The sequence below is a fragment of the Pteropus alecto genome, unplaced genomic scaffold (assembly GCF_000325575.1).
Source record: "Pteropus alecto unplaced genomic scaffold, ASM32557v1 scaffold131, whole genome shotgun sequence".
NCBI classification, from domain to species: domain Eukaryota; kingdom Metazoa; phylum Chordata; class Mammalia; order Chiroptera; family Pteropodidae; genus Pteropus; species Pteropus alecto.
Genome location: NW_006434709.1, coordinates 15798909 through 15826199, shown reverse-complemented (window position 1 = coordinate 15826199; position 27291 = coordinate 15798909).

The following is a 27291-nucleotide window of genomic DNA, read 5'->3' as shown; positions in this document are numbered from 1 at the left end:
TATATATATATATGCATGTATGTATATATTAAAGAGGTAAAGAGAAATAAACAGATAAAAGCAACTTCAGGAAAATGGGGCTCACCTAAAGTAAAGGTAAGAGAAAATTTTGAAAAGGAGATCATCAAAAGCCTTCAATTCTGGAATGAGATAATTCATTTTTTTTTCATTCAACACAGACTTGTAAACTATATCACAACAGTAATATATGATATAATGTAGAAACTGAAGTTGTTAGGAAATAAATGCAAAATATTATAAAATAATGGAGGAGCATCTAACCCAATATGGTTTATCACTAAAGGCTTCTTTGACCTATGATCATTAAACTCATCTTTGAGGTATGAGAGGGAACTAATCTGACAGAATACATTGAAGGGAGAGTTCATTAAAGGAACTGAAAAGAGCCAGTATGGGTAGACTTCGAAGAACAAGAAGCCTGAGATGACCTAGTAAAATTTGGGATTTCAGCTTTACTGTAAGGAAAAGTCATGTTTAAACAGGCGCATGAAGAAATTAATCTGAATTTATACCAATCACTTTGGCTACAGTTTGTGAGATATTAGGGGTAAGAAGTATGAAGGAAAAAGGGTGAATGCAGAAAGACCAGCTAAAATTCAATTATAGTATTCCAGGCAAGAGAATGTGACAACTTGGCCAAAGAAATTAGTAGTAAAATAGAGTAAATATAACACCTTTGAGAGAGATATAAAATTTTCATTATAAAGAAAGAAAAGAGACAAGAAGAAATTATAGTTGCTGAAAAGAATAGTGATAATTCTGGAAATAAGACTTCTGGAGAGGCAGAGTGAAATAAGATGCAGAATTTTGAAATATATAGGTAAGAAATATGAGTGGATAGTTAGGTGTTTAATTTATTTTATTTTTATTTAATTCTTTTTGGTTAGGTGTTTTATAAAGGAATTGCCCACTTTACAAAATGTATTACAATATGTTTTTCTTCTCTAGAAAATATTATTTTATTATGTTAAAAAAGGGCAGCATTTACAGACATTCTCTGTGTACCATGAGGGCAAAGTGAGGCACACTATTGCCTTATTCTCTGTTCCTGCACCTTACCAGAAGTTTGAAGAGCAATGAACGACTAGTTGAAACCCCAGAACCATTTCTTACTTCACATGAATTATCATTACAGGGCTCCAATTCAAATGCTGACCTGAAATTGCTCTGGCTTTTGAGAACCAACTCTATCATATCTTTTAATAATATGGTCCTAGGACTCTTGCTTAGTAAAAGAAATTGAACACATTTTGAAAGAGGCTAGTGGAGAAAGGGAGAGTGGAGAGTGCTTAAAGAGAGAAATGCAAACAATAGGGATAATAACATATAAAGGCATCAACAGACATAAACCACAATTTCAGGGGACTTTCAATGACCAAGTCTAGCAGGGAAATTTTAAAGGGAAATATAAAAAACTTGCCTTTGGCAGTTAACATTGACCATGCATTAGGAAACAAAATAGATAAAAGATAAAGTATTTGGACTTTATATAGTATTTCAAATTATATATTTATTCATTTATCTTGGAAAAAGGAGAAATTAAAGACAAATTATTTTACCATTGAGTTTGTAAAAAGACTACACACACAGTGTCGTTTTTACTTAGAATCTATAAAAAACAAATATTCTACTTATAATTTTAACTATATCATGATTAGAAGATTTTTCTATAGCATAGATTTAAAATTTGCAAGCTTTGAATCTTCTCTCCTACCTATGTAAGTCTGGAAGTGGGTACCATAGGGCACATTTATATCACAATAGAACCTTAGACTTTGCACCTCTTCTTCAAGATATAGATGAGTAGGCACAGTGAACATTAAGGAGAGGTATAAAAAGCTGTACATACACCAGATTGCTAGCAACAGCCTAACTGTACTTAGTAATGATTACAAACCACATACATATATTCCAGTAAATCCAAGTCGACTGTATCCACATAACAAACTCCCCATAGCTGGATTCCAAAAATGCCTATAGCCACATCACTGCCACCAAAGGGAAAGGGAAGTGTGAGTGGAAAGTCAAAGTCAGAATAGAAACAGTAGTCTTCAACAATTATAGTTAAAATAGTTTACTATAATTAATGGTGCTATTCAGGGCTCTTATCATCCTCAACCCTTTTGCAATTAAATACCATAGCTGTATCACTGAAAAGGCCTAGAAGCGATAACAATACAATGGCAATGAACCCACTTAAGATTTAGATGGTATTCTCAAAAACCAGTGCTACTTGGAATAGTGGCAGATTCCTGGTTTGGGTATCTTGTTATTGCAGAAAGCAAGTGAGCTATGCAAGACTAATAAAAGTCATGTCAAAGGGACACAAGAGCTAAATTTAAGAAGCTTCCTATTGGCCAAAGATGGGATAATTTGAATATCAAACAAAACAATTCTTGCAGCTATAGAACTACAGTAGTAATATCTCAATTTTACATAATAGGTAGCTCCTTTAAAAAATAATTATTGCAATTGGTTCAAACACAGTGGATACATAAAGTCACATATGTTCATAATGATAATTTAAATAAAAAGTTAGGGGCTGAGGGATGAAACCAAAACACATACTCAAAAGGCCAAATTCAAGCAAACAAACTTTCAAGGGCAGTTTTGAGATAACTGAGAAAAGCTGAATAAAGATTTGGCCTATGCGGTCAAATGCATGTGATGTGTTACCTACTTCTTTTAGGTCCCTCTTCTTTTTACCACCTTTTTGTTAGGCCCTACTAAACTTGTTATCATTTATCTTTCCCAACTCATCCTTTTTGTTCCTGTGTTTCAGCCCCAGGGAGTTCTTCAAGTTTCTATGAACTGTTAAGGTCATTTTTACTTCATGATCTCTACAAATGCCATTCTCTCTTTTTTTTGCTAACAACCACACATGACAGTGAACTCAATCACAATGTTGCAGCAAGGTTTTCTGCTCATTTCCCAAAGCTATATGTTGTCAGCTACACTCTCTCAGATTACTCCTTTGCTTCCTAGGACTTATTCTATATTTATAGCTATATATATATTTTTTGTGTTTATTTGTAAGAATCTGTCATCTCCACTAGAATAAAAAGTCTCACAGGTGGGGCATTGTTTCTTTTTTATCCTCTGTTATATGACAAGTACCTAGGACAGTGCCTGATATATGGAAGGTGTCTGGATAAATATTTTGAGTGAAGAAACAAGATACAATTTTAAGTTAAAAAAGAAATACTCATAAAACATACTTAAAAGTGACGTACAAGTAAAGATACATTATTTATACAAAATGCTTTTGGAGATGAATGGATTCAAGATGAATGGATTACAACATACCCTAAATATGTTGTAATCACAAGAAAAAAGTCAGGTCTGGTAGTACGTGGACATATTTTCCTAATCCAATTGTTGATTAAGTTTTAACATAAAGTCTTCAATAATGAATTAAATGTTTTTTAGAGCTACATTTGATATTTAATTTTGAACCCACAGAAATTTCTTCCCCTCTCTATCTCTTTACAGACTAAACACCAACATCAAATAATGTGACAAAATATATTTCCAAACTTACTTGTCTAGATTTGCCAGAAATTTAAGTAAATGGAAATGGAAGAGGCCTCTTAGCTCCAGTTAAGAATGTTCTGAAGACTCGCACAATCTCTATTTTCCTTTCATTAAATAGGTTTTTGTGACAGTAGCTTCAGTTGGGTCAAAGCATAATTTGTTTCACAAAACTTATTCAGACTTAGCAGAGATTTTTGTTATGGGGAATGAGTAGATACTACCTTGTCTGTTTTTAAAAATTTTGATTTAGAGTGTTTTCTCCAGGTTTTACCAAAGATACTTACAGAAGGATGAGGGAAAAATACAGACTACCTGAGTAACATATCACAAAAGAATAATTAAGAGTCATAGAGGAGGGAAGGGAAAATGAGAAAAGAACAAGAGGAATCCCTAATAATTTTGCCTCTGCACATTAGAAACTATTTGGGAAATCCAAGATGGTGGTGTAAGACAACTCTAAACATACCTCCTCCTATGGACACACCAAGTGTATACCTACATATATAGAGCAATTACTCTCCAAGCAGAACTGAAGGCTGATTGAACAGTTTCAGTACAACAAATGATACAGGGTAACAGAGAAATATGAAGAATAGATAGAGACAAAGGATGGTGGGGAACCCCACCAAGAATGTAGTGACCTGCTGTAGGGAGAGGTATCACCGAGTGGCTTGAGTATAAACTTGCCCACCAAGGCATACAGTGAAAAAAACAGTGGTTTAAAGGGCACCTTGACTATATTGGGGGAAATCTATTAACCCTAGAGCACTGGCCAAATGGACAGGAAATTGTTTGAACTGCCTCCAGGGCCAGATATTCAGATAGCATCATTTTTGTGTTTTTTCACCTCAAATTTTTTGCACAATCCAGGTTATTTAGCCAGTCTGCCAAATCTATCTCATTGCCTGCCAGGCCCCTGGCCCATAACAACTTAAAAAGCCCCACCAAGACAGTCCCAGAATGACATATTCTAAGAATCCTCCAGGCCTGTGCCCACTCCAGCTCCTACTGACTCACCAAAGTGGCCCCAGCATGGCATACTCTGGGAACCCTCCCAGCCTGTGCCTGCTCCAGCTCCAGCTCCATCTAGCTTGCCAAGGAGGCCCTGGCTTAGTGAGCACCAGGATTCCCCACATTCACACTAGTTCCAACTCTAGCCAGCTTGCCAAAGCCAATTGGCACAGAGGTGACAGAGGGAATACCCCTATAGAAGGCCACTCTTTCAAGACTGAGAGAGGCAGCTGTTTTACCTGGCTCACAGAAACAAACATAGAAAGTCAAACAAAAAGAAGAGACAAATTAATAGGTTACAAACAAAAGAACATGATAAAACTCCAGAAAAAAAACAAAAACAAAAACAAAAAAACTACTGAAATGGAGATAAGTATTTTACCTAATAAAGAGTTCAAAGTAATGGTCATAAAGGTGCTAATTGAACTTAGGAGACGAATGGAGGAACGCAGTGAAAACTTCAACAAAGAATTTGAAAATATAGGGTACAACCAACAAGAGCTGAAGACCTCAATAAATGAAATGAAAAACACACTAGATTAGCTGATACAGAAAAATGAATAAGTGACTTTGAAGACAAAATAATGGATATCACCCAGCCAGAAGAGCAAAAGAAAAAAACTAAAAATAAAAATGAGTTTAGGTTTTACTTCCCTTGCCTTTGAGGTAAAATTCATAAAATCCTCTAAAACCAAGGTCCGTGAGTTTAGTACCTATGTTTTTATCCATGCAATTTATTGTTTCAGGTATTATATTTAGGTCTTTGATCCATTTTGAGTTAATTTTGGTGTGTGGTAACACAGTCTGGTTTCACTTTTTTTGCATGTAGATTTCCATTTTTTCCCATCACCATTTATTGAAGTTTTCTTTTCTCCATTTTATGTTTTTAGATCCTTTGTTGGAAATTATTTGCCCATATATATGGGAGTTTATTTCTGGGCTCTCAATTCTGTTCCATTGGTCTATGTGTCTCTTTTTCTGCCAATAACATGCTATTTTGATTACTGTCACTTTGTAGTAAAATCTGATGTCAGGCAGTGTGAGACATCTGTCTTATTGTTTTTTTCTCAGGATCGTTTTGGCTAATTGATAAATTTTTGTTCTGTTTCTCTAAAAAATGTCATTGGGATTTTAATGGGGATTGCATTAAATCTGTATATTGCTTTGGGTAATAGAGTCATTTTAACTGTTGAGTCTTTTAATCCATGAACACAAAATATTTTTCCATTTCTTTGTGTCTTCTTCAATTTCTTCTAATAATGTCTTGTAGTTTTCAGTGTATAGGTCTTTCACATTTTTTTTTAAGTTTATTCCTAGGTATTTTATCCCTTCTGTTACAATTGCAAAAAAATGTTTTTTTACATTCTCTTTCTGAAATTTCATTGTTAGTATATAGGAACACATGTAGTTTTGTACTTTGATTTTGTATCCCATTATTTTACTGTACTTGTTTATTGTTTCTAATAGTTTGTCAGTGATGTCTTGAGGGTTTCTATAAGAAATTATGTCATCTGCAAAAAGAATTATGTCATCTGCAAAAAGTTGACAATTTTACTTCTCATCCCTAATATGGATGCCTTTTATTTCTTTCTTTTGTCTGATTGCTCTAGCTAGGACTTCCAATACTATACTGAATAAGAGTGGTAAGAGTGGTCATACTTCTCTTATTCTTGATCTTAGAAGAAAATTTTTCAGTTTTTCATCATTAATTATACTAGCTGAGGGTCTGTTGTATGTGGCCGTTATTATGTTTAGGTACTTACTTTCTATGCCCACTTTATTAAGTGTTTTAATCATAAATTTTGCATAGCAAAAGAAACCATTAACAAGACAAAAAACAAAAACAACCAACTGAATGAAAGGTAATATTTGTAAACAATGCCGCCAATAAGGAGCTGATATCCAAAATGTGTAAAGAACTCATACTACTCAACAACAACAAAATAAATAATGCAATTAAAAAATGGGCAGAGGTCCTGAACAGATACTTCTCCCAAGAAGACATACAAATGGTCAACAGATATGAAGAGACATTCAACTTCACGAACCATTAGAGAAATGCAAATCAAAACCACAGTGAGGTACACCTCACACCTGTAAAAATGACTATTATCAACAAAACAAGTAATAACAAGTGTTGAAGAGTTTGTGGGAAAAAAAAGGAACCCTCATACACTGCTGGCAGGAATGTAAATTGTTACAGCCACTATGAAAAACAGTATGGAGATTCCTCAAAAACAGTATGGAGATTCCTCAAAAACTTAAGAATAGAATTACCATATGACCCAACAATCCCTCTTCTAGGTATTACAAAAAAAAATTGAAAACATTTATCTGTAAAGATATATGCACCCTGATGTTCACTGCAGCATTATTCACGGTGGCCAAGAATTGAAGCAACCAAAATGTCCTTCGCTAGATGACTAAATAAAAATGATGTGGTACTTATATACAATGAAATATAATTAAGCCATAAAAGATGAAATAGTGCCATCTGCGAAAACATGGGTGGATCCTGAAATAATCATGCTAAGCAAAATAGGTCAGAAAAAGTTGAGAACCATATGCTTTCACTTATATGTGGGATATAAAACTGAAAGCAATAAACAAACAAGATAAGCAAACAAAAACTCACAGACATGGACAACAGTTTAGTGGTTATCAGAGGGAAAGGGGGTGGTAGATAAGAATGAAGGGGGTCAAATATATGATATCAGAAAATTTAACTTTGGGTGGTGAACACAATTCAATATACAGATGATATATTATTGAATTGTACACTTGATATCTATATAATTTTATTAACCAATGTCATCCCAATAAATTTAATATATATATTTTAAATGAGGCTAGTTTAAAGGAATTCTGGGGCAACATTAAGTATACTAACACTCACCTTATAGTATCCCCAGAAGGAAAATAGAGAAAGGAGAAGACTTTTTTTGAAGAAATAATTGCTAAAAACTTCCCTAACCTCGGGAAAGGAATAGACAACCAGGTCCAGAAAGCATGGAGAGTCCCAAACAAGATGATCCCCAAAGACTCATATCAAGATCTATTATAGTTAAAAAAGTAAGAATAAATATAAAGAGATACTCTTAAAACCAGCAAAAGAACAACTAGTCACATATAAGAGATTTCCCTCCTCCCCCATAAGACAACCAGCTGATTTTTCTGCAGAAACTTTTTAGGTCAGAAGGGAGTGAATGATATATTTAAAGTGCTAAATAGTAAAAACTTACTACCAAACAATATTCTGCTCAGAAAGATTATCATTCAGAATTGAAGAAGAGATAAAGAGTTTCCCAGCCAAGCAAAAGCAAAAGTTCATTACTAATAAATCAGTCTTTTAAGAAATGTTAAAGGATATTCTCTAAGCAGAAAAGAAAAAGCTTATCTAGAAATAAGAAAACATAAAAAAAAAACAATCTCACAGATAGAGGCAAATATATCATAAAGACAGTAAATCAGCCACTTAAAAAGCTAATATGAAGGTTAAAAGACAAAAGAGTAAAATCACTATAACTACAACAGTTAAGTGTTGCACAAAATAAAAAGGTGTAAAATTTGACATTGAAAACAAAAAGTATGTGTGGGGGGGGGCATAAAACGGTAGTGCTTTTAGAATGTTTTGAATTTAAGCAACTATCAGCTTAAAATAGACTGCTGTATACATACATATATATGTATATATATGTATATATGTGTGTATATATATACATGCATATATGATATATGTGAACGTCATGGTAATTGCAAACTCAAAATCTACAATAGAAAGAAAAAAAATGAGAGAAACCCAAACATAATACTAAGAAAACCTTCAAGCTACAATGGAAGAGACAAAGAGAAGAAAAAAATAGAGAACTACAAAAATAGCCAGAAAATAATTAACAAAATGGTAATAAATACACACATCAATATTAGTTTAAATGTACTTGGACTAAATGTTCCAATCAAAAGACATAGGATGGGTGAGTGGATTAAAAAAAAATTATAAAACCCAGACCATTTATATGCAGCCTGTAAAAGACTCAACTCAAATCTAGACAAACAGACTAAAAGTGAAGGAATGGGAAAAAAATATTCCATGCAAATAGAAATGAAAAGAAAGTTGGTGTAGCCATACTCAGATAAACTACACTTTAAAACTAAGGCTATACCAAAAGTCAAAGAAGATTATTACATAATGACAAAGGGTCAATCCAAAACGAGAATATAAAATTCATAAATATTTATGAACCCAACATTAAGGCACCTAAATATATAAAGCAAACATTAATAGATATAAAGGGATAAAATGACGTCAATACAGTAAAAATAGGAGACTTTAATACCCCACTCATTTCAATGGATCCGACAGAAAATCAAAAGAAAATGTTGGCCTTAGATGAAACATAAGAGTGGATGGACTTAATAGACAGATACAAAATACCACATTTAAATATCACATCCCCAAACTGCAGGACACACATTCTTTTCAAGTGCACATGGAACATTTTCCAGGATAGATCACATGTTAGGTCACAAGACAAGTCTCAATAAATTTGAGAGGACTGAAACCATATGAAGCATCTTTTCAGACCACAACGGTATGAAACTAGAAATCAATAACAAGAAGAAAATTGGTAAACATACAAAAATATCTGGAAACTAAACAACATGCTACTAAACAATCAATTGGCCAATGAAGAAATCAAAAAGGAAATTAAAAAATACCTCAAGACAAATGAAAATAAAAACACAACTTGTCAAAAGGTACGAGACATAGCAAAGCAGTTCCAAGAGAGTAGTTCATATTTATACAGACCTAACTGAAGAAACAAAAAATCTTAAAAAAATTAAAATCTAACTTTACACATAAAGGAATTATAAAAAGTAGGAAAAAAGCAAAAGTTAATAGAAGAAATGAAATAATAAAGGTCAGAGCAGAAATAAATAAAATAGAGACTAAAAAACAATAGTACTGATCAACAGAATTAAAAGTGAATCTTTGAAAAGGTAAGCAAAATTGATAAACTTTTAGTGAGATTCATCAATAGAGAAGGATCGAATGAATAAAATCAGAAATGAAAGAGAAGTTATAGCTGACACCACAGAAATACAAAAGATCATAAGAGGATACAAAATACAGATACAAATAAATGGAAAAATATATTGTATTCATGTTGAAAGAACGAATATTTTTAAAATGTCCACACTAGCTAAAGCAATATACAGATCCAATGTACTACTAATCAAAATACCAATGGCGTTTTCTATAGAAATAGAACAAAAAATCTAAAATTTTTATGGAACCACTAAGACCCTAACCAGTCAAAGCAATCTTGAGAAAGAAGAACAAAGCTAGAGATATCATACTCCCTGATTTCAAACCATACTACAAAACTATAGTAATCACAACAGTATCATCTTGGCATGAATAGAAACACACAAATCAATGGAACAGGATAAACCCCCCCCAAATAAGCCCATGCCTATATGGAAAATTAATCTCTGACAAAAAAGGCAAGAATATACAATGGGGAAAAGAGAATCTCTTCAATAAATGGTTTGAGAAAACTATACAACCACATGCGAAAGAATGAAACTGTACTACTATCTTACACCACACACAAAAATAAATTCAAAATGAATTAAAACTTGAATGTAAGATGTGAAGACATAAAATTTCTAGAAGAAAGCATAGGCTTAAATAAGCTCTTTAACATTAGTCTTGGCAATATTTTCTTGGACCAGTCTCCTTAAGCAAGGACAACAAATGCAAAAATAAAGAAATGGGATTTTTAACTAACTAAAAAACTTTGCAGCACAGTGAAGGAAACCATCAACTAAATGAAAAGGCAACCTACTGAATAGAAACGATTGGCAAATCATACATCTGATAAAGGGTTAACATCCAAAATTTATAAAGAACTTACAGATTTTAATATCCAAAAACCAACAACCGTGTTTAAAAATGGGTAGAGGTATTCAATAGACATTTTTCAAAGAATACGTACAGTTGCCCAATGGAAAATGAAAAAATGCTCAACATCACTAGAGAAATGCAAAAGCAAAATCAAAATCACAACGAGTTATCACCTCATACCTATAAGAATGGCTATAATCAGAAAGACAAAAAATAAGTGTTGGGGAGAATGTGAAAAAAGAAAACCCTTGCATACTGTTGGTAGAAATTTAAATTGGTGTAGCCACTTTGGAAAACAGTGTGGAGGTTCCTCAAATAATCAAAAATAGAACTACCATATAACCCAACAATTTCAGTTTTAGGTATAAATCTGAATAAAAAACAAAACACAAAAACCAATTTGAAGAGATGTATACACCCCTGGTTCACTGAAGCATTATTTACAATAGCCAAGATATGGAAGCAACCTAAGTGTCCATCAATAGATGAATGGATAGGAAAGATGTGGTATGTGTGTATATATATATATATATGTGTGTGTGTGTGTGTGTATGTACATATATACATATATATATACATATATATTTCCATATATATACATATATATTTCCATATATAATGGAATATTAGTCAGCCATAAGAAATAATAAAATCTTGCCATTTGAGACAACATGGATAAACCTAGAGGGTATTTTGCTGCATGAACTAAATCAAAGACAAATACTGTATAATTTCTCTTACATATGAAATCTAAAACACAAAACAAATGAACAAAATAAAACCCCAAGAACAGACTCTTAGATATAGGAAACAAACTAGTGGTTACTAGTGGTGGGTGGGAGGATAAGAGAAATAGGGAAGGAGAATATGAGGTATAAACTACCAGTTATAAAATAAGTCACAGAGATGTAATGTCTGTAGACTAGGGAATATAATCAATAATATAGTAATAACTATGGTGACAGATGGTAACTAGACTTACTGTGATGATTATTGTATAATGCACATACATATCAAATCACTATGATGTATACCTGACACTAAAATATTGTATGCCAAATATATTTCAATAAAAAAGAAAAAGATGTGTATTTGAGTCACAAAAAATTCTTAACTCCCTTAGTAAATATGGAACATCCATGCAATCTAAGAAATGAAACAGAAAACAAAAATACTATTTGTCACAAGGAGAAATTGCAAAGGTACTGAGGCAATTTTTATGAAGACACACTCATCTCAGTTCCCTGACAAATGAAAATAACATCTGAAGAATGTTCTATATTGTGTATTATAAGGTAGCTAAGTAATTAATTTCAGTGAGACCTGTTTGTCTTCACAGTCAGAATAATCTAATTAGAATTTCTAGACTGACTTTTTGGAAATAATTATATATTTCATTGTTATGAAAATATGGAATAAATGTCCAAAATGGAGCAGCATTATCCTTGTGATACATTTATTCTTATATCTGACAATATTCATTTTTACCAGAGGTATTGAAGTGTAATTTTCATAAAATAAAATTTACCCACTTTAAATATATAACTTACTGAATTTTAGTAAACGTACACAGTTATGTAACAACCACTACAATGAAGATGTAGAACAGTTTCACTACTGTAGAAAGTTTTCTCTCTCCCACAGGCAATACATTTCTTCTCATTACCCTAGCCCCAGGCAACCACTAATTTGCTTCCTATCACAACAATATTGCCATTTGTAGAATTTCATATAAATGGAATCATACAGTATTTAGTAATTTGTTTTTCTTATTTCACTTAGCACACTGATTCTGATGTTCATACATGTACCATGTATCAGTACTTTATTCCTTATTTTATTAATTAATATTCATATATATATGTATATATATAATCAATTTATCAATTTGTTTATTCATTCATGGGTGTGTGGTTGTTTTAAACTGCAGATGATTCTGAATGCTCCTTAGAACAATCATTGAAATGCCTATGTGTAGATATATGCTTTCTTTTTTGGGATGGGGATTTTCTAAGAATGGAATACCTGGAACATGTAAGTGTATTTAACTTTAAAATACAATCATACTTAGATCCAAAATGACTGTTTTAGATAAATGTGTGTATGAATGTACTGCTGTATGTATGAAGTAATGCTGGCTTCTTAAAATCAACTAGGGAGTATTCTCTCTTTTTCTATTTTCTGCAAGAGATTTTGTAGCATTGGTATTCTTTCCTTAATGTTTGGTAGAATTTGCTAGTGAAATCATCTGAACCTAGAGATTTCTTTGTTGGTGGGGTTAACCTCACATTCAATTATACATATGTCTATATGTGTATGTGTATACATATTATATATATTATACATAATATGTATAATCTCTCTGAATAGCAGTGTGAGTGTACATGTGTATTCTGACCAGTAACATATGGTTTTCTCTCTCCCTCCTCTCTTCCCTCCTTCTCTCTCTCCCTCTCTATTTCCATCTTTCTCATTATTCAGGTATTCCATTTCTTGTATAGTGAATTTCTGTATTTTAAGGAATTAATTATACTTAAGTGTTTGAATTTACAGGTATAAGGTTCCTCATAGTATTCTCTTACTATCCTTTTAATGTTTACAACCTCAGTTTTGATGTCCCCTGTTTTGGGTCCTGACTTAGGAATTTGTTTCCTTGGCCCTCTCCACGCCCTTGCCCAGTCCGTCAGGGAGTTTATAATATTTTTAGCATTATTAGTTTTGATTTAATTGATTTTCTGTATTTTTTTGTTATTTTCAATTTCATGAGATTCTGCTTTAATCTACATCATGTTTTCTTTCTGCTTCCTTTTGGATGCTTTTTTTTTTTTAAATTTAGTTTCTAAAGAGAAAGCTTTCATTACTGGCTTTAGATTGTAGATTGTTGTAGTTCTCATAAAATTATTTAATGCTATAAATTTCTCTATAAATTAATTTCTCTTACTTTAACTATATCCCACCAATTTGATATGCTGTATTTTCCAGTTTTGCTCCATTCAAAATTTTTTTTAAGGTTTAGATATTTTTAAATTAAATGAGTTAATAAATTTATATAGGTTTCAAGGGTTCGATTCAATAATATATCATATGCATATCATTCAAAATTTTTTAAAATTTCCATTTGGACTTCTTTGTTATTTAGAAATGCACTATTAAATTTCCAAGTACCTGGAGATCTCCATGTATCATTCTTTAATGAATTTTTAGGTTATTTCTATTATAGTTTTTGAACATACTTTAAATAATTTCTATTCTTATATAAATTTAGGATTTACCTCCTATAATTTATACTTGAGAAGAATGTGTATTCTGGTTGTTGATTGAAATTTCATAATAGCAAATCAGGTAAAGTTGATAGAAACTTTTTTTCAGGTCACCTATATTCTTTATTTCTGTTGACTTGTTCTGTCAACTATTGAAATAAAGGTGATGATTTCTCCTAAAAAATTCTGGATTTCTCTATTTCTCTCTTCAGATCAATCAATTTTTGTCCTATGTGTTTTTAAGCTCTATTTGTAGGTGTCTGTGAATACCTTTTACCATTATGTAATATCCCTCTTTATCTCTGTTAATCTTCCTTGTTCTGAAATCTACTTTGTCTGATATTGATATAGCTATTTAACTTTTCCTTTGATTAGTGTGTCTACATGGCATACCTTTTCTTATTCTTCCACTCTTTTTAAAATGAACTTTTCTTTTGGAATGATTTGAGATTTATATAGAGTTGTAAAGATTATATAAATATTTCCCTTATATCTCTGATCCAATTTCATTGATGTTAACAAATTGTATTATCATAGTTCACTTTTTAAAAGTTAGACACCAAGATTTATTACTTTTCCAGGAACATTATTTCATTTTCCAGGATTGAATATAGGATACCACATTTATCTAGTCACCATGTCTCATTTGTCTCTTGTGGTCTGTGACAGTTTCTTAGTCTTCCCTTTTTCCCATGTAATTGACAGTCTTACGAGTCCTTGCACAATTTTTGTAGAATTTCTCTTTATTTGGGTTTGTCTGATGTTTTCCTTTTTACTAGATTGGTATAATGGGTTTTGGGTAAGAAAACTGCAGAAATGAAGTGCCCATCTCATCTTATTGAACCAGGGAAAACATGATATAAACGTGACATATCACTGGTGATGCTATCCTCGATCACTTGGTTAAGGTAGTGTTTGACAGGTTCCTCTACTACAAAGTTACTATTTTTTCATTTTCCATATTCTATTCTTTGGAAACAAGTCACGAAATCCAGCTGGCACTCAAGGTTGGGACAGGGTTGATTAAACTCCACTTCCTGTAGGGGAAGCACCTACATATATTATCTGAAATTCTGTGAGAATGTTTATCCTCTCTCCTCCATTCAATAATACATTTATTTAATTTTCATTATCAGTATAAATATTTATTTTATACTTTGTGTTGTAATCTAATAGCACATTATTTTTTCTCAAGTTGTTCCTACTTTGACTATTGGGATGTCATTCTGATTTGTTTCTGTCTCCCTTAATATTTCCTCATTTTTTTGTTTTTAGATCATCCTTTTACTTTAGCCTTTCTGTATCTTTATATTTAAGATGGATTTCTTGTATATAGCATATCTTGGGACTTAATTTTTCTATCTAATCTGATGATCTTTACCTTTTAACTGTTATGTTTAGACCATTCATATTTAAAGTGTTTATTGATATACTGACATGGATTAAAATGTGCCTGTTTATAGCTGTTTTCGATTGTACCGTTTGTTCTATTTCCATTTTTTTTTTTGCTACCATTTTTTTTCTCAATCTCTCTCTCTCTCTCTCTCTCTCTCTCTCTCTATCTCTCTCTCTCTCTCTCGGAGAAAGGGGAGAAAGATGGATACAAACACATATATTTGCACTATGTTTCCTGTAAGCATATTTAAAATATTCTGGGATTGTGTATATATTTAATCATTTTATATTGTCCCAAAGGCTCTGAATGCTCTGAATGCTTTTTTGATCACTTTGCTTCCATTTTTTTCTTTTTGCTTTTTAATTTTGGTGATTTCTATCACTGATTTCATTTCTTGGCTCTTTTAACTCTTCTGATATGCTTGAGAAAAGCATTCTTCATTTCTGTTACTATGGTTTTGATTTCTAGCATTTCCACTTGATTTTTTCATATAGCTTTTGATATTTCTGCTGAAGTTATCTACCTTTACTAATGTGTTGTCTACTTTTTTCATGAGCACCTTATCTTAATAAGAAGTTATTTTATTTTTTAAATTTAATTTTTTAAAGGTTTTTAAATTTCATTTTATTAGTTTCAAGTACCCAGTTCATTGGTCAGACATTTATATAGTTTACAAAATGATCCTCCTAACTGCTCTTTCTCTCCTCTGGCTCTCTAGTCAATACATTAATACTAACTGCATTCCCTATGCTGTGCTCTCCATCCCCATGACCATCTATCAACTAGTAATTTCTACTTCTTTAATCCTTCACCCCTTTAAATCCCCAATAGTCACAATATTTGTGTCATATCTGAGTCTAGTTATGCAGATTTATCTTTTCAGACTGGGTTTCCTCTTGCTTTTTTGTGTGCATGGCTATTATATATTTCTTGAAAACTGGGCATACTACATTGGGCCATAGATTCTGAGATCAATTATGTTTATGACTGATATGAGCACTTTTTTACTTCTTTCAGGGCTTTAGTGTAGGAGGTTGTGTTATTATAGTCTACAGTTGAACTGGGTATAAAGATTATTGCTGTTATTGTTATCCCCAGTGCATCATAGCCTGCAGACATCTCTGTGAGACGTTTTGTTTTTGGTGAGGGTTATATTACACTGTTATTTTTACTGAACCTGTGCTAGCATAGAGGTGGGGAACACAGGAGAAGGGGACATTTTCTCTTGTTCTGATCAAGATTTGACTTTAGGGAAGCACTATAAAGTTGGGTATTAGAATAATGCACTATTTTTTTTTTTAATCTTCACAAAAATGACATGCCAATTTAGTTAAATAATGGTAACATCTTAGCTAGAAAATGAGTGGAGTAGGGAGGACTGGGTGAAAGATTTAGTATGAATGTTCCAAAACCATTTTGGTAAAACTAAAATATTAACTCTGTATTGTGTTCTGGAAACATTACATTTCATTATTCTGTTAGAAGTCATAAATTGGTTGTAACTTTAATTATTGAGTAAAGTCTTTCTTCTAATTATATACATAAATTAACACAGTAATTTGTAAGTACTGATTTCCCTCACCAAAAAAAAAGAAAGAAAAAGTGAAAGTTTCATACTCAAACCTTCTTTCCCTTCTATTACCTTCTTGTCAAGATTTCCAATAATTTTCATTTGGCTAACTTTGATGATCAATATTCAATATTAATTTTAACTAAACTATCATCTGAGCTTGACATAACTACTTGTATATTCTCCAAGCAATTGCTTCACCTCACTAGCCACATTTCACATTTCTCTTTGCTAGTTATTTTATAAGAAATCTCCCCAACTTCTAAAAGTTGAAGTGCCACTAGGTTCAATCTTCAGGTACTCTATAAAACTGAATCCTACAATAATATATCTTCAAGTCTTTAAGTATTAAACACCATCTGTACTATATCCCTTAGATGCTGATAATTCCCAAATTTACATTTATAATCTGGAACCTTGCCTTGAATGTCATAATCCTAAATCTCCAGTTGCCTACTCAATATCTCCATTTAATTGTCTAATAAACATCTCAAAATCAACAGATACAGAAACAAACACCTGCTTTTCCTATACAGCTTGCTTCTCCTATTTTGTATCTTTGAAAATGGCAATTCTAGTTTTCCGGTTAGGTAGACTAAAGTCTATCATCATAGCTCATGTACATCCATCTCTAAATCTGTTAGCTCAATCCGTAACAGATATAAAACATCTACTCTCATTTCTTTTACTCCACTGTCAACCCTATCTCATGTCCTAGTTATTGTAATAACCTCTTAAACACTTTCTGTGTCCATTCTTTGCCCCTTACACAATTACACTTCACATAGCAACCAGAGTGATTCTTTTGGAATACAAGTCATAATGTGTTGTTTCTCCTTTCAAAGTCATCTAACCGCTAATAATTCCACTCAGAATAAGAGCCACAATACTTAGTCACTGATAAAACCTAGATGTTCACACCTTTTCCATATCTTTATAACCTTATATAATACCATTCATCTTTTCTATTCCAGTCCAGCCATACTGACCTCACTTTACTTTTTAAATATATCAATATTATGAAAATTCAGGGCCTTTGCATTCGATTTTGCCTCTGTCTGCAGTGTTTTACTCCCAAATAGCTGCATGGATTTTTCTTCCATTATCAATTAAGTCTTTCTTAATGAATCTTAAAAAATAGCAACACTCTCTCTGCCACAATCTCCATGCCATCCACTGTCATTAGCTTTGCTTGACATAGTATATAATTATTTGTTTATTGTCTATCTTCCTATTAGGATATAAGCTCTTACTCAGCAAAGAAGTTCTCTATATTACTACTACTGTACTCCTCTTCTTGGCAATATGTGAATTTGACCAACAGTAGTCAGTATGTATGCTGAATGAGTAAATGGATGAAAAAATTCCTACTATTTTACCATCTCCCCCAGAATGTTTTACCATGGATAGCTCTATATAATACAGTGGCTTCTTGACTAGAGGCTAAATCTATATCCCTTCAGTTATTTATAAAGATTTAACCATGTTTTTGTTTGTTCTCCAAAGGTCATCTTCTGACAATCCTCAAGTAACACAAATAATAAACTACTGGTCTGCCAAAAACATAACCCTCAACAGGCGGCAATATACTAAATTTACAGAAAGCTGATTTTTTGTACATATACCTAATGGATAATTATGCTTTATAGACAAGCAAATATATGCACCAACGGAATTAGGAGCTAGAAAAAGTTTCTAGAGATTAAATCACTTATTGCAAAAGGAGGTGAGATTCAAAGTGTTTTAACTACCTCAGAATTGTATCTAAGATCATTGGCAATCTAGGGTCATGACTAATGAAGCTAAAACATCTCATAAGCTTGACATTTTTTAAAAAATCATGTAAATTTTGTTTATTTTGTTGTTATAAATGATATTTTACATTATTTGTAATTCTATTCAAATAAGAATGTAGATATTTTTCAGTTTTGGTTTACAGACAAAAAGAAACCAAGTCTTTAGCTGGCTACTAAATTCCAATGCCATGAATATATTCTTCAATTCAAATAAGAGTTCTTTTGTTAAATCTCGTATTCTATCCATTTAGCATCAAACAGAAATTAGAAGGTCAAATAAAACTTCTAATTAAACACACAGGTTAAATACGTAGATCTAGAGTCTGGATTTAAAAGCTAAAACTGGCTTAGAGCCACAAAGCATATAGAATTACAAATTTAATGCAACCACATTAAAAATGTACAGTGCATGCACACAGTTCTATCTGGCAGCCACAGGTGACTATGACTCTATTCTATCATAAATGCATCCTTCAAAGAATTATACCATAAACACACCAAAGAGAAATCCATACCAGCTAATGATAAAAGATATGTAACCTAGACTACATTTCGATTTCAACACAATATTATCTCAATATTGAGACCTTCGAATTCTGTTTATGGTAATAAAAAGTGTTTCCAGAGTTCACACTGCTCTTGAAACCAGGTGCAAATATCTCCTTAGGCAAATTCCATATTTCTGCCTAAAGCATCAACAATGAATCCCGTTCAAACACTGTGATTATCTATTATAAAGAACACCAAATTATTAAGTGCAAATACTATGATTTCTTCAACTGTAGTTAGGTCTAGATCACGACTGCTCCCTGCAGAGCTACTGTCCTCATATCACCTCAATTCTCTTTCCCAGACTCTAAGAGCGAAAATAAGAAAGAGAGAAAGAGAGGGAGAGAGAGAGAAAGATTTCTAAACCTTTGTTTATATCAATGCATTTTTTTTTTTACTTTTTCACAGATACTATGAAATGATGAATAAATAATTTTATAGTTATATATAAAAACTAAAAACAAGTAATACTAAAAATATAGGCAGAGGAGTAAGGGATGATCTGCCCCAAAACCTTTCTAGAATGATGGAGACAGAAATAATGAAAAATATTGGAGTAGACAGGAGAGAATAGAAGGACTTGATTTGCAAATGACTTTCCAATTTGCTCTCTTAGTGAATGAAAAAAGCAAGACTGACCTCCTCACAATAGAATGTTTATGCACCATGATGATTTTTCTTTGAAACATTATGAAATTTGTCAAACGAAAATTTAAGAAATTCAAACGCAAATAGTTTTTTCACCTTTTCAATATTTTCTTCTTAAGTAGTTTAAATTTTTTCCATCTTTTCCTGATATCCTCAGTTAACTTCCTCTCTATTCTTCTCTATTGGATTATTTCTATGAATATTCTTTGAGTATTCCAAAAAAATACCTCCCAAGATCCTTTATATTTTCTAGCAACCATTCCATTACCCAGTTCTCTTGCAGTAAACTTCTCAAAGTTCTGGATTCTTGATTCTGTTCCACTGGAGAAGCAAATCTATATATATATGGCTAAATAATTTTTGACACAAAAGCCAAAAATATACAGTAGAGAAAGGAAAGCCTCCTCAATAAATGGTGCTGGAAAAACTAGAAAGCCACCTGCAAAAGAATGAAACTAGACCGTTATCTATCACTGCACACCAAAATTAACACAAAATGGATTAATGACTTGAATATAAGGCCTGAATCAATAAAATGCATAGAAGAAAACATAGGAACTAAACTCAAAGACCTTGAACTTAAAGAAGATTTTATGAATTTGACCTCAAAGGCAAGGGATATAAAAGAAAAAATAAATGAATGGGACTACATCAAACTAAAAAGCTTCTGCACAGCAAAAGAAACTGTTAACAAGGTAAAGAAGCAACTATCCAAATGGGAAAATATATTTGCAAGCAATGCCTCTGATCAGGGCCTAATATTCAAAATATACAAAGAACTCATACAACTTAATAACAACAACAAAAAAACACAAATGATCCATTTGAAAACTGAGCAGAGGACCTGAACAGACACTCCTCCCTGGAAGACATACAAATGGCCAACAAATATATGAAAAGATGCTCAACATCACTAGCTATTAGGAAAATGGAAATCAAAGCCACAATGAGATACCATCTCATATCTGTTAGAATAGCTATAATCAACAGAACAAGTAATAACAAATGTTGGAGAGGATGCAGAAAAAAAGGAATCCTCAAAAAACTAAGAATTGATCTATCATATGATCCAGCAATCCCTTTGCTGGGTATTTACCCCAAAGACTTGAAAACCCATATCCGAAAATATATTTGCACACTGATGTTCACAGCAGCATTATTCACAGTGGCGAGGACATGGAAGCTACTGAAGTATTCTATGATAGATGACTGGCTAAAGAAGCTTTGGTACATATATACAATGGAATATTACTCAGCCATAAGAAGAGATGAAATATTGCCTTTTGCGACAACGTGAATGGACCTTGAGATAATCATGCTAAGCGAAATAAGCCCAAAAGAAAATAGTTGAAAATTACATGATATCACTTCTATGTGGGATATAAACCTAAAAGCAACAAAGGAACTGGACAGAGACTCCTCATGGAAAATGGATTAGTGGTTACCAGAGGGTGTGCGGGGGGAGGTAGATGAGGTAAAAGGGGTCAAATATGTGGTAACAGAAAGAAATCTTAACTATGGGAGGTAAGCACACAATGTAAATATATATACATCTTACTGTTAAAATGTACACTGAAACTTATTGGATTCTGTTAACCAATGCTACCATAAAAACAAAAACAAAAACAAAAAACTTCCTTACAGTGTATCCTCTACTTACTCTCTTTTTCTCCAATATCCAATTCTCCCCACAACCTACTCATTTCTACCACTTTCATGAAATAGTTATTTTCAAAGCAATCAATGACAATGAAAGCTATTCTTAATTTCTCCTGTTGCCATAATCCATTCATTTGAAACAACCGAAACAACTGAAACCAATCCATTCATTTGAACCAACTGGACTCTAACTCCAGAACATTATCTGATCCCTCCAATCTTCTCCATCTGTACCATAACCATCCTAGTCAAAACCACCATTATGTTTTCCTTGGAATTTTCCCAGTCTCCATTTTGATCTGCCTTCTATTTTCTCTATTCAGTCAGCAGCATAAATAAAATATTAATCAAATTATATCATTTCCCTGCTTATAATCTTATAGTAGCTTTATTTTGCACTTAAAATAGAACTGCATATATAAAACATTATACTAGGAAAGACAAGATTATAAAAATCTATATTTATATCTATGACTGTGCTACCATTTTAGTTATCCAGAGTCCTGTAAAACAATACTTTAACTCAATGAATTCTATTTTGAGTGAGAATTTAAGGTCATAATAGAAAGCTGAGGAGGAAAATAAATTAACAAGGAGCATTCCTCAGAATCCCTAAACCAACATCAGTATTGCCAGAGTGTGAACAAATATCTTCCCTTACCTAGGACTAATAGAAGTATATGAACCAGAGACTTTGAGCCTCCCCTGTCTGATTTCTTTACTCCTTACTTTTTCTTTGGGAAAGATGTCTTCCTACTCTCTGAGCTTTCTAATGTTAATCTCCATCTCTCCACTATGCCAGCATACACTCTGGCAAGTCTGTGTTGTAAAAATATATTTTTTGATTGAGATATTCAATTCCAATATGTTTGACCACATACTAAAGTTGTTTCATAAAATATGAAAAAGGGTAAAGAAATTGGGCCAGAGACCAGATAAAAGAGAGAAATATAGTGAGAACACTATTTCATAAACCTGAAATTACCCTCTGACAAGCCTGGCCCTGAAAGCAAAATGTCTTCTTTTTTCCCATTGATTTTATGGTGAGAATCTGACTTTGAGTCTCTCCTCTTTTTTCTCTATCTTTAAATCTTTTCCTTTCTTGGTATTACCTCCATCATGGTCTAATTTTAAGTCTCTGTCAAGGCCCATTAGAGTTATAGAATAGCTTCAAATCTTGCTGTATCCTATCATTTATACTGTGGTCAGGAAAACTGTTAAAAAATATGTGAGAGGCACTTGGAAACATGGACTGTTTAAAAAATTAGCTCACTAACCTATTCGAAATCCTTCAGTGTTCTCTCATTACCTTCAGATTAAAATGTAAACCTTTTAGAGATATTCATAGGCCATGTGGCCCCGGTTATCTTGTGTTTTTTTTTTTTTTTTTCTCCTCCTGACACTCCCCAAGCAATTAATGCTCCAGACCAAGAAAATGGTATTTCCCAAAGGAATCAATTTTCCTATGATTCTATGCCAAATACATGATTTAATAAATTCTTTATAAAAGGTTATTAAGAGGAAATAAGATATGAAGGTAGTAGAAGCAAGAATCTCTTTCCCATGTAAAGATGAATCAGAATGAATTTCCAAGAGTAGATGAAACACACTGAAGAAAATAAATAATCAGCTAGAATACATGGCTTCTAGTAATCATATTTACACATATAATGATATAAGAAATATTTGATTTCTGCTCTAACAGAATGATTTGACAAAGAAATTTTAAATAATCTAGATGTACATGGTTAATCCTAGATCTACAACACTGCAATAATTCAATTAGAGTGTAACAAATATGATACTCTTCAATCTAAAAATAAATTCAGAGAAAACAGAAAACAGTGACCTTTATGAATAGTAAAATATTGAAAAAATGATACGGTAGAATAACAAACCCTTTACACAAATGATTTTAAGTTACTTCACTACTCAATAGTTCTTTTACTAAATAGTTCTTTAATACAGCAAGCAGGTTAATACAATTAGTATTCAAATTGATATCACTGGTCCCAAGTATATAGACACATAAAAAAAATTACAGAAATATTTTCTCAACTAAAGCAGTAACTACACTAGCCCAAGAGTAGAGATGATGATAGATGATTCATTAGATAACTGAATTCATATTGTCTAAAATCATTGAGCAAAAGGCAAGGGAATGCTTAATTATCTATTATATGTAAGTAATTTTAAATACTTTTATCATTTAATCTTGACATTAAACCTATATTATAGGTACTATCACCATCATGTTACAGAGGAGGAAATTGAGACTAATGGAGTTTAAATATCTTTCCAAGGAAACATGGATAGTGAGCAGAAGAACTTGGACTTAAGCCCAGAATTGCTATTTCTAGTCCCCAAATGCAGATAATAATAAATATCTTACAGAGTTTCTGTGATTATTAAATGAGATAGTATATTAAAACTGTCCATCATATGGTTCAGTTCACACTGTATGTTAAGAGAAAGGATCCTTCCCACCTAGTTAAAAGGGTGCCTTCATATGCCAAGGATTTCAACAACTTTATAATAATAATCTTGACAAATATCATATATATTATATACTTTTATTTAAAGTATCTAACCTTGGGGTTGTGAATTTCAATGCCTCTTAGAGCCAGGTCTACAGCAGCAAACTGATGGGGCTTGCAGGACTTAAGGAGAACTATAAAGTGCATGCCACAGGAACAGGTATTATATTCAAAACAAAACATCCAGCTGTTCAAGCATAAAAGCATTCTCTAACATACTAAGTTTGGAGGCCAAGAGTTTGTGAACTTGACCTTCTTGCTGAGGGCAAAATCACACCCCTGTTAGCTTAGCCTAGAATCCAGAATCAGAGAGCTGATATATCCCTTTCTCTTTCATCCTAAAAGTTATCCTAATCTGGTTCAGACAAAAGTGTCCATAACCTGATTTTTCCAATGTTTACCGTCACTCCAGCAAGACTGATAACACTTAATTTAGGATCAGGATTATTTCCCTAGTTGAGAACCAGTCAGTTCCTCCCCCCCTGAAAATTTGAACTGAATGCAGACATGTGCATAGAGTCAAACCTAATGTATCACTAAAGTGGTGCTCCAGAAAGGAGAGATTATTAAATAATATTGAGATACTTGGTTATCTATATGGGAAATATTAATATGGATAAGAAAGTATAGAAACAATATCTCTGTGACCTTAGGGTAAGGGATGATTTAACAAGCAATGACACATAAACTCTATAGGAAAAGAATGAGAAATTTGAATATATTAGAATTAAGATCTTATTTTGATTAAAAATATAATAAAGGAAGAACGGTAATCTGCAAATTTGGAGGAAGTAATTCCAATACATAACTGACTGAGACTACTGTTAATTCAGGGAAAGAAGTAATGGATGGGATACAGGATACACATACAGGATACTTCAAAGATGCTTATAAAATTCTATTTCTTAAGTTGGCAATGGTCAAATGACAAAGTCAGTTCAATTATTCTGTAAACTGTTTATATATAAAGACCTTATATAATCTTTTGTATGTCGCTTAAAATGAAAATAATAAAACAATAAAGATATGAAATAGATGATTTGAAAAAAAGAGGAAAATCTTCATGACACTGGATTTGGCAATGGTCTAGAATATGACACTAAAAGCATAGGCAACAAAAGAAAAATAAATAGATTATATCAAAATTTAAAATGTCTCTGAATCAAAGGATATATCGACAAAGTAAAAAGGCTACTCATGGAATGGGACAAAATATTTGCAAATCATATATCTGATAAGGAGTGATACATAGAAAACATAAAGAACTTCTACAACTCAACAACAAAAAGCAAAAAACCTGATTAAAAAGTATGAAATCAGACATTTCTCCCAAGAAGATATGCAAATGGTCAATAAGTCAATGAGGAGATGCTCAACATCATTAATCATAAGGGAAATATAAATCAAAACTAAAATGAACTATGACTTCACACAATTAGAATGGTTGTTATCAAAAACACTGAACATAAGAAGTAAAACAAAAAATAACAAGTGTTGGTGAGGATATGGAGTAATTAGAACCCTTGAGCACTGTTGGTAGCAATATTAAATGATGTAGTTACTATGAAAAATAATACAGTAGTTCCTTAAAAAGCAAAAAAATATAATTACCATATGATCCAGCAATTGTACTTCTAGATATATATCTAAATTAACTGAAAGCATGGTCTCAAAGAAACATTTGTAAATGCTGAATGGAACACTTAAAAATAATTAAGATGACAGATTTTATACTGGGAGACTTGTGAATTTTACCACATTTAAAAAATAATAATTTTAATCTTCTCTTCCTATAGATATCAAGTGAAAAGGTGTCTGTAATTGAAATTAATGTTTCAGAAATCTGATTCTTAACAGGTATGTCTCCACTCAACAAGCTGTGTTTTTACCAACTAAACATTTCCTCTTGCTTAGAAGTATAAGCGATCCCATTATACATAAGCCCTTTATCTCTTTATTCGGTACAGGTTATGTTGCAGCATCTATATATTCTGATCCCATGCTAAATATATTGAGAAAGTATGTGTGTATGTATATGTGTGTGTGTATGTTTCCAAATCAGATCATTATTGATCCTATATCCATGAAGCTATTAAGTATTTAAGATTTATTTATTTGGTTTACTAGAATATTGAGAAAAGAGGGGAGCTAAAATATTATTGTCTAAGTTTGTAACCCATTGCAAATTTGAATGTAGGCTTTTTGCATATACTGCTTTTCATAAAAGAATTGTGAATGGATATTTTGTCATAGAGTGAGCAATGCTCTAAAAGTGGGAAGGATTTTACTTTGATCATTCATCATTCACTCTGTTGATACTTTGCTCATATGTTGTATGATAGACTAGAATAGGTTACTGAGGACATAGAAAAAGTATTCTTATTTCTAACACTTGTAACCTTTCTAGAAACAATTTCTGACAAGCTAAAGCTTAGCGGGATACTAGCTATTTTTTCTTTGAAATGTTGCATGTGTATATTACTTACATCTTATTGCATATGTTAACAAAGGCAATAAGTTGCACTGCTGGTGGAAAAACTGAGCTGCCTTTCCACAAGTCAGTAACAGTGAAAACGATCACTTATTTTTCAATAGATTATACATGGCCAGAAACCTAGAAAGAAAAATATTAATATTTATGGCAAAAATGATGAAGCTAATGTCACTAAATTTTATTGAACATGTAAAGAAATATATTTCATGTAGTTATAATTTTTAATAATGGTAAATTTTCAGCATTTGTATCTTCAAAGAAGGGAATGGAAATGCTGGAGGGAAATAAAGCCTTCATACTAACACTACAGTTTAGTTCACTAAGATGAGCCATGAGTGGACACTGATTCACTGGATATATACTCCTTTTCTAGCCATTCCCTTTCGTTTAAGCATTAGAGAGAAAAGCAGATGTTTTTACAGTTGTATTTAATAAATATCTATTTCTGTCAAAATATTTCCATAGATTAGAGACAAAATTACAATTGTATAGATTATTTGAGTCTGGCTTTTCATTAAGGAGATCACATAAATAATTATATAAAATGTCTTCAAGACAGTTAAAGAGGACATATAGTAAATCGCTTCTTGGATGATATGATTCTTTAGCACATAACAATTTCTCCATGGGGTTCACTTCTGGGAACTATAATTATATTACAGCTAGGTTTTTATAGATGACTCATAAAATTGGAGAATTAAAAACCTGAAATTTATAGTGCAACTTCTGTAGATTACATTCCACGGATACATAAACTGACTACCATAATAATAACCAGATCTGTTTGGGGTCAGGTGCCCATTCTGCAGTACTGAAAATCAGTCTTAGAATTTCTAGTTCATTAAGTTTTATTTTCTTCTCTCTTCTTCCTTCATTCTCTCTTTTGTCTTCTTTTGCCTTTCTTC